The following is a 13,328-nucleotide window of genomic DNA, read 5'->3' as shown; positions in this document are numbered from 1 at the left end:
CCAGAGGTCCCTGGATCCTCAAGGGGGGCGCCCCAGAGCCATCCAACAGTTCCAAGTCGGCCCACAGCGGAGCAGCTGCTCAGGGTGTACGTTTCACCCCCAGAGAACCAAGATCGGGACGATTCTCCCCATCACCACCCACTAATCAAAAGGGCCTGAGGTGCCCCACCCAACGGGCCGCGAATCTAGCAGGGGCAGCAAAGGCAGGGGGCCTGACAGCCCAGAAACATGTTTCCCCCTACGCCCTCCGCACCTCCAACCATCTCACTGCCATCGTTCTTTGCAACTCCCAGGTGGGGGCCAGAGAATCTCCAACCAATTGACCCTCCAGGGCCCCAGAACAACATTGGGGCTCTGTGGGCCCCCATGACCCAGCACTCCATGTAGAAGCTACCGTATAATACACACCAACCCTAGGAAACGCCCATGGAGCGAGGCTGGAACCCGGGCGAGAGGAGCGCCTCCCACTAACTACAACCATCAACCAGACACAAAAGGGTTTAACTAGGCCCCAGCAACCCCTAGAAAAGCTCAGAACGATGTCCAGGAACCCTAAGCTCTCCAAACAGGCTGACATAGCCACCCTGCTTTCAACAACCATGAGGGAGAAGTCAAAGAAAGGGGAACTTAACTAAAATGCGAACTCAAGCGCACTCCCGAACCCAGTCCCGATCAGTCAGCCCAAGCAGTCACAAAAGCAGACCTCCAGGACCTCCTCTCTGCCATCACCAGGGAGTATCGAAAAGGCACAGAAGAACTAAAAAGCAAAATCTCATCCCTAGACAAGACAGTCGGCGAAATTGAAGCCAGAACAGAAGAAATTGAAACAACTCTCTATGAGCAAAACTTCTAGATCGGGGAGGGGGTTGACTGGCTCACTGAGCTCGAGACCAGGTATGATGCCCTCGAGGTTAAACAGGAAGATGGAGAAAACAGGTTGAGGTGCAACAACTTTCGCCGGAGAGGAATCCCAAGCTCCATCCCCGAGGAGGAGCTAAGGGCCTACTTCAACGACCTATTGCGCTTCATTTTAACGCTCCCAGACGAAGCACCCTTAGAACTTGACTGAGTCCACAGGGTTAGAGCTAAGCAGAATGCTGCCTCCCCACCGGATGTCCTAGCGAGAGTCCACTTCTACAAAGTCAAGGAAGAAATCATGCGCAAAGCTAAAAGTTTGGCCAGCATCCACTTCCGAGATGCCCCAATATCTCTCTACCAAGACCTATCAGCGGCTATCCTAGCAAAGAGAAAAGCCCTTAAACCATTGACCGAATGGCTGTGGGAGAGGAAGATAACCTACCATTGGGGCGAGGACTGCGGGGCCCCCGACCAAAAGTAAGAAGAGTAACCACTCACGAAGAGCGGAGCCTCTCTCGCTACAGCCTCAATCTAAAGGAGCCCCCAGCCTCCATGCCTCCCAACACCCAACTGGCAGGGAGTAGGTCCGAGACAGCCGTTGCCTGATCTAAACCCTGGACCCTCCATCTCCTCTGACCACTGTGCCAGATCAATTAAACGACTCAAAGTGACGCCTGGCAGACTGGGGAAGGGGGCCTGGACACCTTTAGAAGCTCCTGCAAGTTCAACACCCAAGACAAAAATGATGAACATTCTCCCATTTTACTGTTTAGTAAAAGAGGCACAGTTGCATCCATTCGCGTTAGCGCAACGGTCCGGCCAACTGCCCCGTTGGTTGAAGGCTGGTCCGGAAAACCTGCTGTCTATTGCACAAGTGGAAGGGGGAAGGTTGGGGAGATGGACCTTGGGGAGGGAAGGGACTACACGGAAAGGGGGGCATCACCGGAAAAGGCACCTACAAGGAGAGAACAAACTACCACCAGGGAAGACAACAAACCAAACTATTACTGGCTCAAAAGATGGGTTCGCTAGATAAAACACTCACCATCACGACGTGGAACGTGCAGGGCCTTAACGCCCCAAGAAAGTGGAAATCAGTGGAACACAGACTGGACCACTTAGCAGCCGACATAGTATGCCTTCAGGAAGCACACCTAGTAGCGGCGGACGAAAACGGACGAAAACGGATACGCTTTAGGCTTTTCCCTAAATGTTACTTTGCCTCTGCCAACCAGAAAAAAAGGGGAGTTGCGATACTGCTGTGCCAAAATCTACTGCTAACCCAGATCACTACCAAAGAAGACCCAGAGGGAAGATACCTACTCCTAAAAGGCCTCCTGGTTGAACTCCCGATCACCCTAGAGGCAATCTACAGCCCAAACAAAGAGCAAGATCTTGTTACTCGAGGATCGACCTTCTATTGGCTGTGAACTCGATGGGCCCTTATGTGGAGGAAGACCAAATCGGACACATAGCGATCTCGGACCACGTGCCAGTCACGATGAACTTGCTACTGCAGGGTTTCTCAAAGCCCACCCAACGGCAGTGGAAAATGCAGGACTAAATCCCGTCGGATGTGGCCTCCAGCTCAGACCTCACCGAGGCAGTTCAAAACTACTTAAAAAAAACACAACCCCAGACTCTCCGATGGCAACCATATGGGATGCCATGAAACCTGTGATCCGGGGGGTGGCAATGGCCGCAGCAGCAAGACTCAGACAACAAAATCTTCTGCAGCAACGAAGGTTGGAGGTAGTAGAACTTGAAAACAAGCTCAAAAAGCACCACACTAAAGCAACAAACAGAGATCTAAAAAGAGCGAAAGGGTAACTGGAAATACACTTAGTGGACCGAGTGGCCAGAGCCCGAACCTACAATAAACAATTCTAGTACCTCAACAGCAACAAAGCAAACCGCCTCCTAGTGCACAAGCTGAAAACACTGTGAACAAGTAATCACATCCAATGCCTGGCCGACAAAAGTGGCACCTTCACCAAACCGAGGCAGAAAAGCTCAAGACAATGGCACAACACCACAAGGAAATCATGATCAGGCCCCCGATGGCGAGCCTGGCTATCGCACGATTTCTGGCCCCGGTCCCAAAGAAGCAGCCACACCCCGGAATGGCAGACCTAGATCGACCATTCTCAGCGGAAGAAGTAAGTGAGACAATCCATCTCCTGAAAAATATGACCCCGGGACCAGATGGGCTGACCTCAAAATTTACAAGAAATTTGCTCACCTACTGGCACCTCAACTGGCAAGCCTATTCAACTCATTTCTCTCTATGGGCTCCACCACGGCCGCCATGAACGAATCGCTAACGGTGCTTATCCCAAAACCGGGGAAGGACCGGACGCAATGTACATCATATAGACCAATAGCACTACTAAACAATGATGCTAAAATATTCACAATAATAGTAGCGAACAGGCTTGCTCTGCTCCTCCCTGACATCATTCACCCAGATCAAGAGGGCTTCATACCAGGTCAGGGCACCCAGGATAACATCGGCAGGACTGTCAACTTAATAGAATTTGCAAACAGGATGGGCTCAGAACTGACGGTCCTCCCTGGACGTACACAAGGCATTCGACATGCTCGACTGGGGCTACATAAGGGAAACACTGCTGCACTTTGGCTTTGGCCCAAACTTTGTAAAGTGGGCCTTAGCCAACTATCACTGCCCCTCCACGAGACTGCACCTAAATGGCACCAGATCAGGCAAAATCAACATAACCAGCGGCTCAAGGTAGGGAGGCCCCCTGTCCCCACTCATATTCACCCTGTCAATGGAGCCATTCGCCAACAGAGTCCGCCTCAACTCAGTGATACAAGGCCTCACAATCAAGGGGGAATCCTACAAAGTGGCCCTATATGCGGATGATGTGCTACTAACAGTCACCCAAACAAAATAATCCATAGAGGCCCTATGGCAAACCTTAGAAGAGTTCAGAACAGCCTCTAGGTTCACATAAATATCACAAAATATATAGCGATGGGCATCAATGTACCAAAAAAGCTCAAAACGGCACTGGAGGCTGAATATCGGATACCATGGGCAAAGGGGAGCTTCGGCTAACTAGGAGTCCAAATACCCAACAAATCGGAGAAACTGTACAAGGCAAGCTTTCCCCCACTTCTCAAAGAGTTAATAAACGACCTGGAACGTTGGCAGAAACAAGAAATCTAGTGGTTCGGCCGGATCACGACATTGAAAATGAACTTAATCCCAAGGCTGCTATACTCGGACTCGCCCTTCCAGTGACCATTTGGAAAAAAAACCTCCAAAAGCTGCAGGCAGAGATACTACACCTCTTCCGGGAAGGAAAGAAGTCATGCATCCCGAAGCGTATCATGCTTCAGAGTGCCGCGATGGGTGGCCTAGGGGTCCCGGACGTGGCTAGGTACTTCCTCGCAGCTCAGCTTGCCCCTGCTTTCGCATGGAAACTACCCACCAACCGCCCCCAGTGGCTACAACTGGAAGAAGACTGGAGCAAGTCCCCGATTGAGACGCTGCCCCACATGAAAGAACTCGAGGGCACCCAGGACCCGGGCCCACTGCCCTCAACGAGAAATACAGTATGTAGCTGGAAAAAGGTAGCTCGCCTATGGAAGTGCAGAAGCACGATGGGACCCATCTCACCAGTCGAGGACAACCCAGACTTCTCCCCAGGACTCGCACCAAACAATTTCGCGAAATGGAAAGACGGGGGCCTGAAGACCATGACAGACTTTTTCGAAAATGGTCACCCGCTGAACTTCGAGGAGTGCAAAGCCAAATTTCAGGTCCCAGAGACAGAAAGGTTTCGCTACATGTAACTGAGACACTGGCTATCGAATGAGCTAGCCAAGAAGCATGGCACTAGAGAACTGACAGTGCTAGAACACACACTCACCGCCAACCCTCAGAGGGGAACAATTTCCACACTATACAAACTCCTGGACAGGACAGATCCAACTAAAAAGTCATGGCCATCAGTTTCGGTAACAAAACCAAATTCAAGTGTATCTGGGCCCCCTTCCTGGACTACACACAATTCCCCGGTATAGCAAGTCAGCCCCCAACGCTCCGTTGGATGGAAACCCAAGACGGAAGGGAAAGGCGCACTACGACCAGCCGGAGGACCAAATGGCCTACGCTTAAAGCCTAGACACTAGACACTAAACACCTAGCAGACCAAGTTTCACAGATCCTTGATCCTCCAAACCCATCCCCAGAAGAGCCCCTCCGGGCCCAAACATCAAGGCAAACCGACAGCCCTACACTAAGCCAACTGTGAAGGACGCAATCCTCTCGTTCCTCTGTTGGACCTTGCCCGACCCCTTCTCTTTGTTCATTGTTTTGTTCCCGGTGACTGTTATTGTTGTTTCTTATTATTAAGCTGTGTTGACTATGGTTTTTGTGTGCTACTGCAAGCCCCAAGAATATGTAACATGTGAATCTCTGCAAAGCTTGTACTATTGAAAAACAATAAAAACAACTTTGGAAAAAAAAAAAACATACATACTGGATTAAACTTCAATTAATCCAAGAACCTACTTTAAAAAGATTTTCAAAGCTAAAATCAATGAACCATTTTCTAGCCACATTAATCTACACCAGAGAACATTCTTTGAGAAATCATTGTCCTGAAATCCCTTATGTATGAAAAAACGCATCCTGCAATCTTCTAAAAAAGGACAAACAATTACCCAATGCTTCAATGTTTCAGTAGATAGGGGATGTTCACAAACTCTGCAGTGGGTTAAAGTGCGTTGTGCCTCATGATCTTTCCAATGCTGAGTCCTCTGCCCAGTATGAAGCTGGTTAAGCCTAAAGTTGTCGCTCACTCTACTACTACCAAACAGACATCTAATCCATATACCAGGACCGGCTCTACTTTGTCCCTGGTATGACAGAGAATCGCAAGTAAAGAAAATGTACACATTCTCATGAACAAGCATTTCATCTGAGAGATAAGGGGGCGCAATTTGTCCTGAATACAGTCCCTTCAATGGCAGCAGTGTTACTCAAGGTATAGCCCAGATATTTTAAAGCAACTAGCCGTTCCAATTTTTCAGGTCCCAAAACCCAGCACCTAGTTTTAGGGTTGGCACTCCTTGAGAACACAATGACCTTAGATTTAGCACCATTAGGCGTCATATTGTTATCCGTAGAGTACCAATAAAACAAACTCAGCTTCACCTTAAAATACTGTGCCATCCTATTGAATAGAATAAAGTCGTCGGCAAAGGCTAGCCAGTCCAACCAGAGACAACCCAGCCTCGCCAAATCTATGGATGGACCTTGCCATAAGAAATCCACATCACAAACATACAAATCAAATAGAATTGTAGCAAGTATACAGCCCTGTTTTAAACCTACAAAATAGCTGACATTTGTCAAAAGTGCACCCTTGCGTGTTAGCCATACTCTTAGTGTTGTGCCTGTATGTAGTAATGCAAGCAGTTGGATCCATTTTTTCTGTATATTCATTTTAAGAAGTTTTGACCACAACAAAGATCTTACAACACAATCGATGGTGCTGGTCGTATCTAATGAGGCCATATAAACTGGCCCCACCTGGGTCTGTTGGACGTTAGAGAGGACATGAGCAAGGACAGTTACATTAAGCGATGTCCCTACATTTTTTCTAAAACCTACTTGGTACTTTGAAAGAACCGGCGGCAGAGCCCTATTCATATCTCTCAGAAGTAGGATGGCAAACACTTTACTGGAGGCATCAATAAGGGCAAATGGCCTATATTTCCTGGGGTCTGTAGAATCCCCCTTTTTGAACAAATGGTTTATGATAGATTGCGTCCATGTACAAGCGATAGTGTGAGTTCTAAATATATTATCAAATAGGGGTTTGAGAAGAGCCAACCACAATGCAGGTGCCTTTTTCAGAACAAAGGGCGGGATGCCATCCGGTCTGGGACCCCGAGAGGGCTTCAGCAGCTTGATTGCCCAGTCAATATGGGGCTCTGACCAGGGGTAATCCCCCAGAACTGCCGGCCCCACCAATGGATCATCAATTTCCTCAAAGAATTTCGGCAGAGTATACTTTTCCTTGGAAAAGTCTACCCATACATGCTCAGGGATTGGGGAATCCAAGGTAGTTTCTTTAGTTCTCAAAGTTTCATTAATGGTCTTGTTTGTTACCTTGGCATAGGTAATGTAGCATGGCCTGACTATCCCTCACATGGAGATCCATCTTAAGGGAAATAACCAGGTTCTTATGAGCTTGCCGCAACTTATTCCTAGCAGTACTTTTTTATTTTTAAAGTATTTTATTGGCATTTTAACTTTATTTACATTTACGCAACAGTCAGTTAGCGAGCTTTCGCAATATGGGGAAGGGGGAAAATACAAACTCAAATAACAAACAAGTTAACTTAAACAACTAGTCTTCTTGCCACATCTCAAGAGTTCTCCAGATGGCAGGCGAGCGGAGGAGTACCAGGTTCATTGGTGCAGGTTATTCCTAGCAGTAATATAATCCCCTCTGGCCAGCATTTCTTTTTTTAGAGCCATTATGGATTTCCTTTTGTTTCTTTTGGAGTCCCTAATTCTTACAGCAAGCGAATGTTCGAGATCGACCCTGCGTTTAGAGGGATTATCATTTATACTAGCTTTCAAGCAATCCATAATAATTCTATGCGAAGCCTACACCTCTCGCCTGGTGCCCAATCAGCATGATCCCCAAGCCCTGAATTTATGAATGATACATGCAGTAGTTCAATGAACTTCTTGACCATCCCTCAATTCCACCTAAGGGTAAGTCTGCCCCTCTCGGGTGATACACAAGCCAAGTCAGGTCTTGACTCATGTGTTTCAAATGGGATTTTAAGGCAAAAGGACTACATCAAATGATCCCCTAAGACCAGCTGAGCAGACCATATTTGGAACTCAATGTATTTGATATGTAAAAGTAGTCAATCTAAGAGGAATGCTTGCCTCTATGCCAGGTATAAGAAAAGGAGTCTAGATTATGAGTACTATTGAGGTGGCTCATGTCCCATTACCCTAAGAAACGGTCCCAATTCATTCCCAGCTGGATGTCACGTCTAGACGATGCTGAATTCCCTCAGGCATCATTCAGCGCCCTTCCCTCCACACAATTTTTGTTGAAGTCCCCCCCAATATGATACAATTCTCATTTCCTTTGTCAAACACATCCTCTAATATTGTTCTAGATAAGCATGAATAAATTCAAGCGAAACCCATAATGGGTTCTAATAAATATTTACTAGTAGGATGGGCGGAAGGGATGCAATTGAAAATAATTAAACAGACAAGACCCATTCCGACACATGTAACAATTCACATCTCATCTTTAAGTTCATGCCTATGGCGACATCAAGACCTGTGAAAGGCCATCCCAATGCCCCTTTGACTGCCGGACTGGTAAAAGTAAGATAACCCTTCAGATCAAAATGTGAAGTGGACATAGTTTCCTGGAACATGAAGATTTTAAATGATCCTACTTCCCGCAAGTCCTCCCAGTATGTGAGCAGATTCTTCCTTCCACACGCATTCCAAGAGATTACATTCATATTGACGCTGCTAGGATTGAGCTAGCCCTAATTTGATAGCCGCAAAAGTTTTCAGAGCAGAGGCCACTCAAGACTGATCCTGCCCATATTGAAGATTTTACATCAACGGAACCAGCTCCCCCATAGAATTTTGCACTGGGTGGGTACCCCCATCAGTGAATAGCTGGTTGACCTGTTGATTATGGCTTAGAAACAGCTTAGCATCCTTCAAAGATTTAACAGTGTGCAGCTCATAGCCTAAGCTCATGAGATTACATTGCTGCTCCCAAACCATATTTGATGCAATTTATAAGTGTAGATGACAAACCATACATTGTTTATACACGTGTGGAAGGCTTATCAGATCAATATCGTCTGAAGCAATCAATCTTAGCTGTGGAATTAGTCGAAAGATTTCCAAGATTTTAGAGCTGATTTAACCTCCTAGGGCCATTGCAATCAGCATCCGATACCCATCCTAGAATCTTTGTGAGGTGGCACTGAACTTGCTCAATCTCCACCTCTTTTGCTTGAAACGGGGAAACATCTCTGTCCACCCTCCCAACAACATGGTTACTATCCATCTGTGCATTTGGAACTGAGTGAGACGGTTGGCCTGTTGTAGTATTTGTGGCCTGGGCCAAAACCTTGTTAATGGCCTCTTCAAGGAGCACTATCTGACGTCACTATGGCTGCCTTCCACAGTGCCAATCTTACCATGGCAACCATCCTCCCTTTGTTCAACTCAATTGCCCCTACCTACTTTCTACCTCCTCTACAATTACTGTCCTCTCACTCCGGGTCCTCTGAAATCAACCCAATCAGCCCCTCTGAATAGATCAAACTCTTTACCACTCCTACACCATAGACACCGTGCCCAGTGAATGTCAGAAACCTGAGACTAGGCTCTCGTATCCCACATCGTAAGACACCTACTAGGCTGGACTTATAACTCCTTCCACCTAAACACACACCTGCCCCCCCTAACCCCTACCCAGCAAAGACAATGGAAGCATCTAATATACCCCGCCCATCTCCACCCCGCACTCAACCCTGGGTGGATCCTCTTCCGTCTTGCCCTACCATCAGAGTAGCACTCATCAATGCTTGGTCCATGTTCGCCCACGCGCTTGACATTGCTGACCTTATCACCACCAACGGCTTGGACTTCCTTGCCATTACTGAGACTTGGTTACACCAAGCAGCAGGCCCAGCTCTTTCCTTAGCCATCTCAGAGTGCTACTCAATACTAAGAACAGAAAGAGACACTGGCAAAGGAGGCGGAGTAGCATTCATAGTTAAAACACTTCTGGGCCTGAGAGACACCTCCCATGCCAGCATCCCTTCAATTGAACATTTGTCAGTTAAGCTCCCTCTCTCAGCTACCCAAACAATCCTCACGCATCTTATTTACCGGCCACCAGGTCACATCTGCTAGTTTGAGGAAGACATCTCTGACCTATTAACATATAACACCAAACCAGGGTCCCGAATTATCTTGTTTGGAGATTTCATCGTAGATCTCCACGATCCCAATGACCCTAATGCCACAGCTCTGGAAAACTCAATCTCCCAGCTCGGCTTTAACCACCGCATCACGGCAGCAACACACAATAAAGGTCAAACGCTGGACTGGCTGGCAGATCTCAATTGCTCTACCACCATTCTCCAGAACAAGCACTCTGTCTGGCCAGACCATCACTACATCTTCTTCACCGTCCAAGGGAATGCACGCCCCAACTCAATTCCATTCTTTGCCCCACAAACTCTCCCTAGGAATATCCAAAACATAACTCTCCAAAGCCCGTCCAAATTCAAAGACCTACACGCAAACAAACTAGTTGACCTCTACAATAACACACTTGACTCAGCCATCAATATCATTGCCCCCATTAAACTAAATAAAGCCAAACCAATAGCCCATCTCAACAAATAGTTCACCCCTGAACTAAAGATCCTCTGGAATGCCAAAAGAGCAGCTGAATCTACACGGAGAAAGTCACCCACCACGACTAACAAGGACCTATTCACCTCTGCGGCCTCCACCTACAAATCTGCCATCCATAACACTAAGAAGAAAACCTATAATAATAGAATCCTAAAGCAAAATCTAGAACTAAGGAGCTCTTCAGCATCCTCAGGGAACTTGAGTTTCTAGCCCACCTACGGAAGCATGCGTGAAAGATGCAGACTGGTGTGCCAAAATTCAGAAAGCTCTCTCAGATAAAATCAAGCTGTTTCAATCTAAAATTAAGCTAAAAAAGAACAGCTTGGTCAAAAACACCAATTCCACCCCTCACCTAACTCCAACACTCCCCCCTGCCTACCTTTCTCCTTCTCACAAGTCTCACCCATAGAAGTCGAAAATATCATCAAAGGCCTTAAACCCTCAAGCTGCGAAGGAGATCTCTGCCCTGCCACAATCATTCAAGAAGGCGCCAAGGACCTGGCCCCCTTCATTACTTCCCTAATCAACTCATCCTTTGAGAATAGCTCAGTCCTCAACAACCTTAAAGAGGCCTGGGTTGTGCCTCTACTAAACAAATAAACACCTCGACCCAAACACACCTATTAACTATAGGCCTATCACCACCGTCCCCTACTTCTTAAAGATACTAGATAGAGTGGCCTTTCTACAAATCCAGAAAAATCAGGAAGACAATAACCTACTTGGCCTCAGACGATCGGGCTTTAGGTCAAGACATGGCACAGAAACAGCCCTCTTGGATTTAAAAATCCAAATGGATGAGGCCAAGGGTAATGGTAAACTGGCTATGCTTCTGCTGTTAGATCTATCAGCAGCATATGATCTTGTCGATCACCAGATCCTCACTGATCACCTGTCCACAGCAGTGGCCTTCTCCAGCAATGCTTCAACCTGGATTCAATCATTCCTGTCCAACCGAACCATTAGGGTCTTTGCACCTTCAGCCTCAGCCGACCCAATTCCCATCTATTGTGGTGTGGTGCAAGGTTCCTGTGTCTTGCTGATGCTTTACAACAATTTTCACTAAGCTCCTCTTTGACCGTCTTGACAACCTGGGTGTCACCTATACGAACTACGCTGATGACACCCATGTTCTCATCACGCTGTCAGGGTGCTATGAAGATGATTCTAAACTGATTAATGACATATACCTCGAGATCCAGGCATGGATGGCTGACCATATCCTATATCTCAACGACGAGAAGACCATGCTCCTGATCGTCGGTTCCCAAATACGCTTAAACTAACTAGACCCACGTTATGCATCTGTCAACATAGATGGAAATTTGATTTTAAAGTCGCCAAGGAAATCAACACGCTGGGGGTCTACATAGACTCCACCCTCTCACTCAAAAAGCAAGTGAATGCCACTGCATCCACTACTGCCTACACTAACAAGCTCATTAACGCCTGCAAAGCATTTCTGTCACCTAACAGTGGTTTTACACTAGCCAGGGCACTAGTACTGTCCAAGATTGAATACTGCAATACCCTCTTCCTAGGCACGTTAGAACTGAACCTTAAAAGACTCCAGGTACAAAATAATGCCCTGAGATCTGTCCCACATCACCAGCCATAGACAGGATGCCCATTGGCTCCCGGCACGTGATAGCATTTCCCTCTGTACTCTAGTCATTTCCCATAAATGTCTGACAAACTCTGCTCCTAAGTACCTGCCAGGCAAATTCATCAAACATCAATCGGTCAGACCTACTAGAGCTCTGTAAGTGCATCTAAAAAGAGCTGGAGGAGCTAGCTTTCCCGTACTAGCTGCCAAACAGTGGAATGCCCCACCCCCTGCTATTAGATCGGAACCCTCATTCTGGACCTTCGGAGCCAAAGTAAAGAGCTGTTCTTCGATAAGGAACACCAACGATTCGGCTTACCAACTTCCCAAAACTTATTTGCCTGCTCTATTCTGTATATCCATTGATAACACTGTCAGACTGGTACCATCGCCTCATCTGTAACCCCTGGGACTTGTCCATTGGCATCCGTGTATTTTATTCTCCTTATTGTATAAAATTTGTTTGACCAGCCTGTAGCCACTGATCTACCTGCACTTATTGTTTGTTGTAAATCCTTTTAATGCCCGTAACATTTGCTCAACGTCTGGCGCCCAGTTACCTCAGGGTTCAGTGCGCGGTACAAATAAAGAAACTAAACTAAACTAAACTAAACTTGCCTCCGACACCTTGAGAGATTTTTTAGTGCTAAATTTACCAAATTAGGTAATCTTTGTTTTTTTGATATGAGAATGGCCATTAGGTACCAAACAGGGGGGTTGAATCTGACACTGAATCCCAGTATGGTCCCCCTCCCCCGGCCTTATTGTAGGCCCTTGGCTCAGGGAATCATTCCCATAATCTGTTCCCCATCACACCTCCTCACAGTAACAGTAGTTGACATGAGTATGCCCATATCCGCGGCGGGAGAGGAAGAACCAACCACTATCATTTTCCTGCTCCCCCCTGCAGGTGACCATGCCGGTTACGCTTGGACTGGGAGCCCTTCTCCACAGTTGGACCTGCCTCATTAACCAGATCCCACAAACACTCCTCCCAGGACAGCCGATGAATGTCTTTAAGATTGGCATTCCACCCCTTCATTTTTGTATCATGCATGTTTTTGGATTTCCTTTTGCTCTGAGATCTTACTTTCTTGCTGTTTTTCTTCCCTTTCCCCACACAACCTCTTTTGCCTAATATCATAATATCAGAAGAATCTGGGATATCTTCTGCGGCAGCAGAAACATCGCCCACCAGGGAGGGAACCTGGTTTATCATATTTGAGGAGGAAATAAGGACGGCTACTTCAACCAAAGCCGATGGGCTATTGGGAGATGATGAGCAGTCCATGCATTCCATGTCCCAAATAGCATACACCTCAATTGGCAGACTACCTCTGGGGATTCCTCCATCTTGAGCTACACCCCCAGATTTATTGGGACCCCCTTTGGACA

Source organism: Ambystoma mexicanum, chromosome 2q, assembly GCF_040938575.1.
Source record: "Ambystoma mexicanum isolate Mex_15411 chromosome 2q, UKY_AmexF1_1, whole genome shotgun sequence".
NCBI lineage: Eukaryota > Metazoa > Chordata > Amphibia > Caudata > Ambystomatidae > Ambystoma > Ambystoma mexicanum.
The sequence above is the reverse complement of the archived record's forward strand: the minus strand, read 5'-3'. Positions refer to the sequence as shown.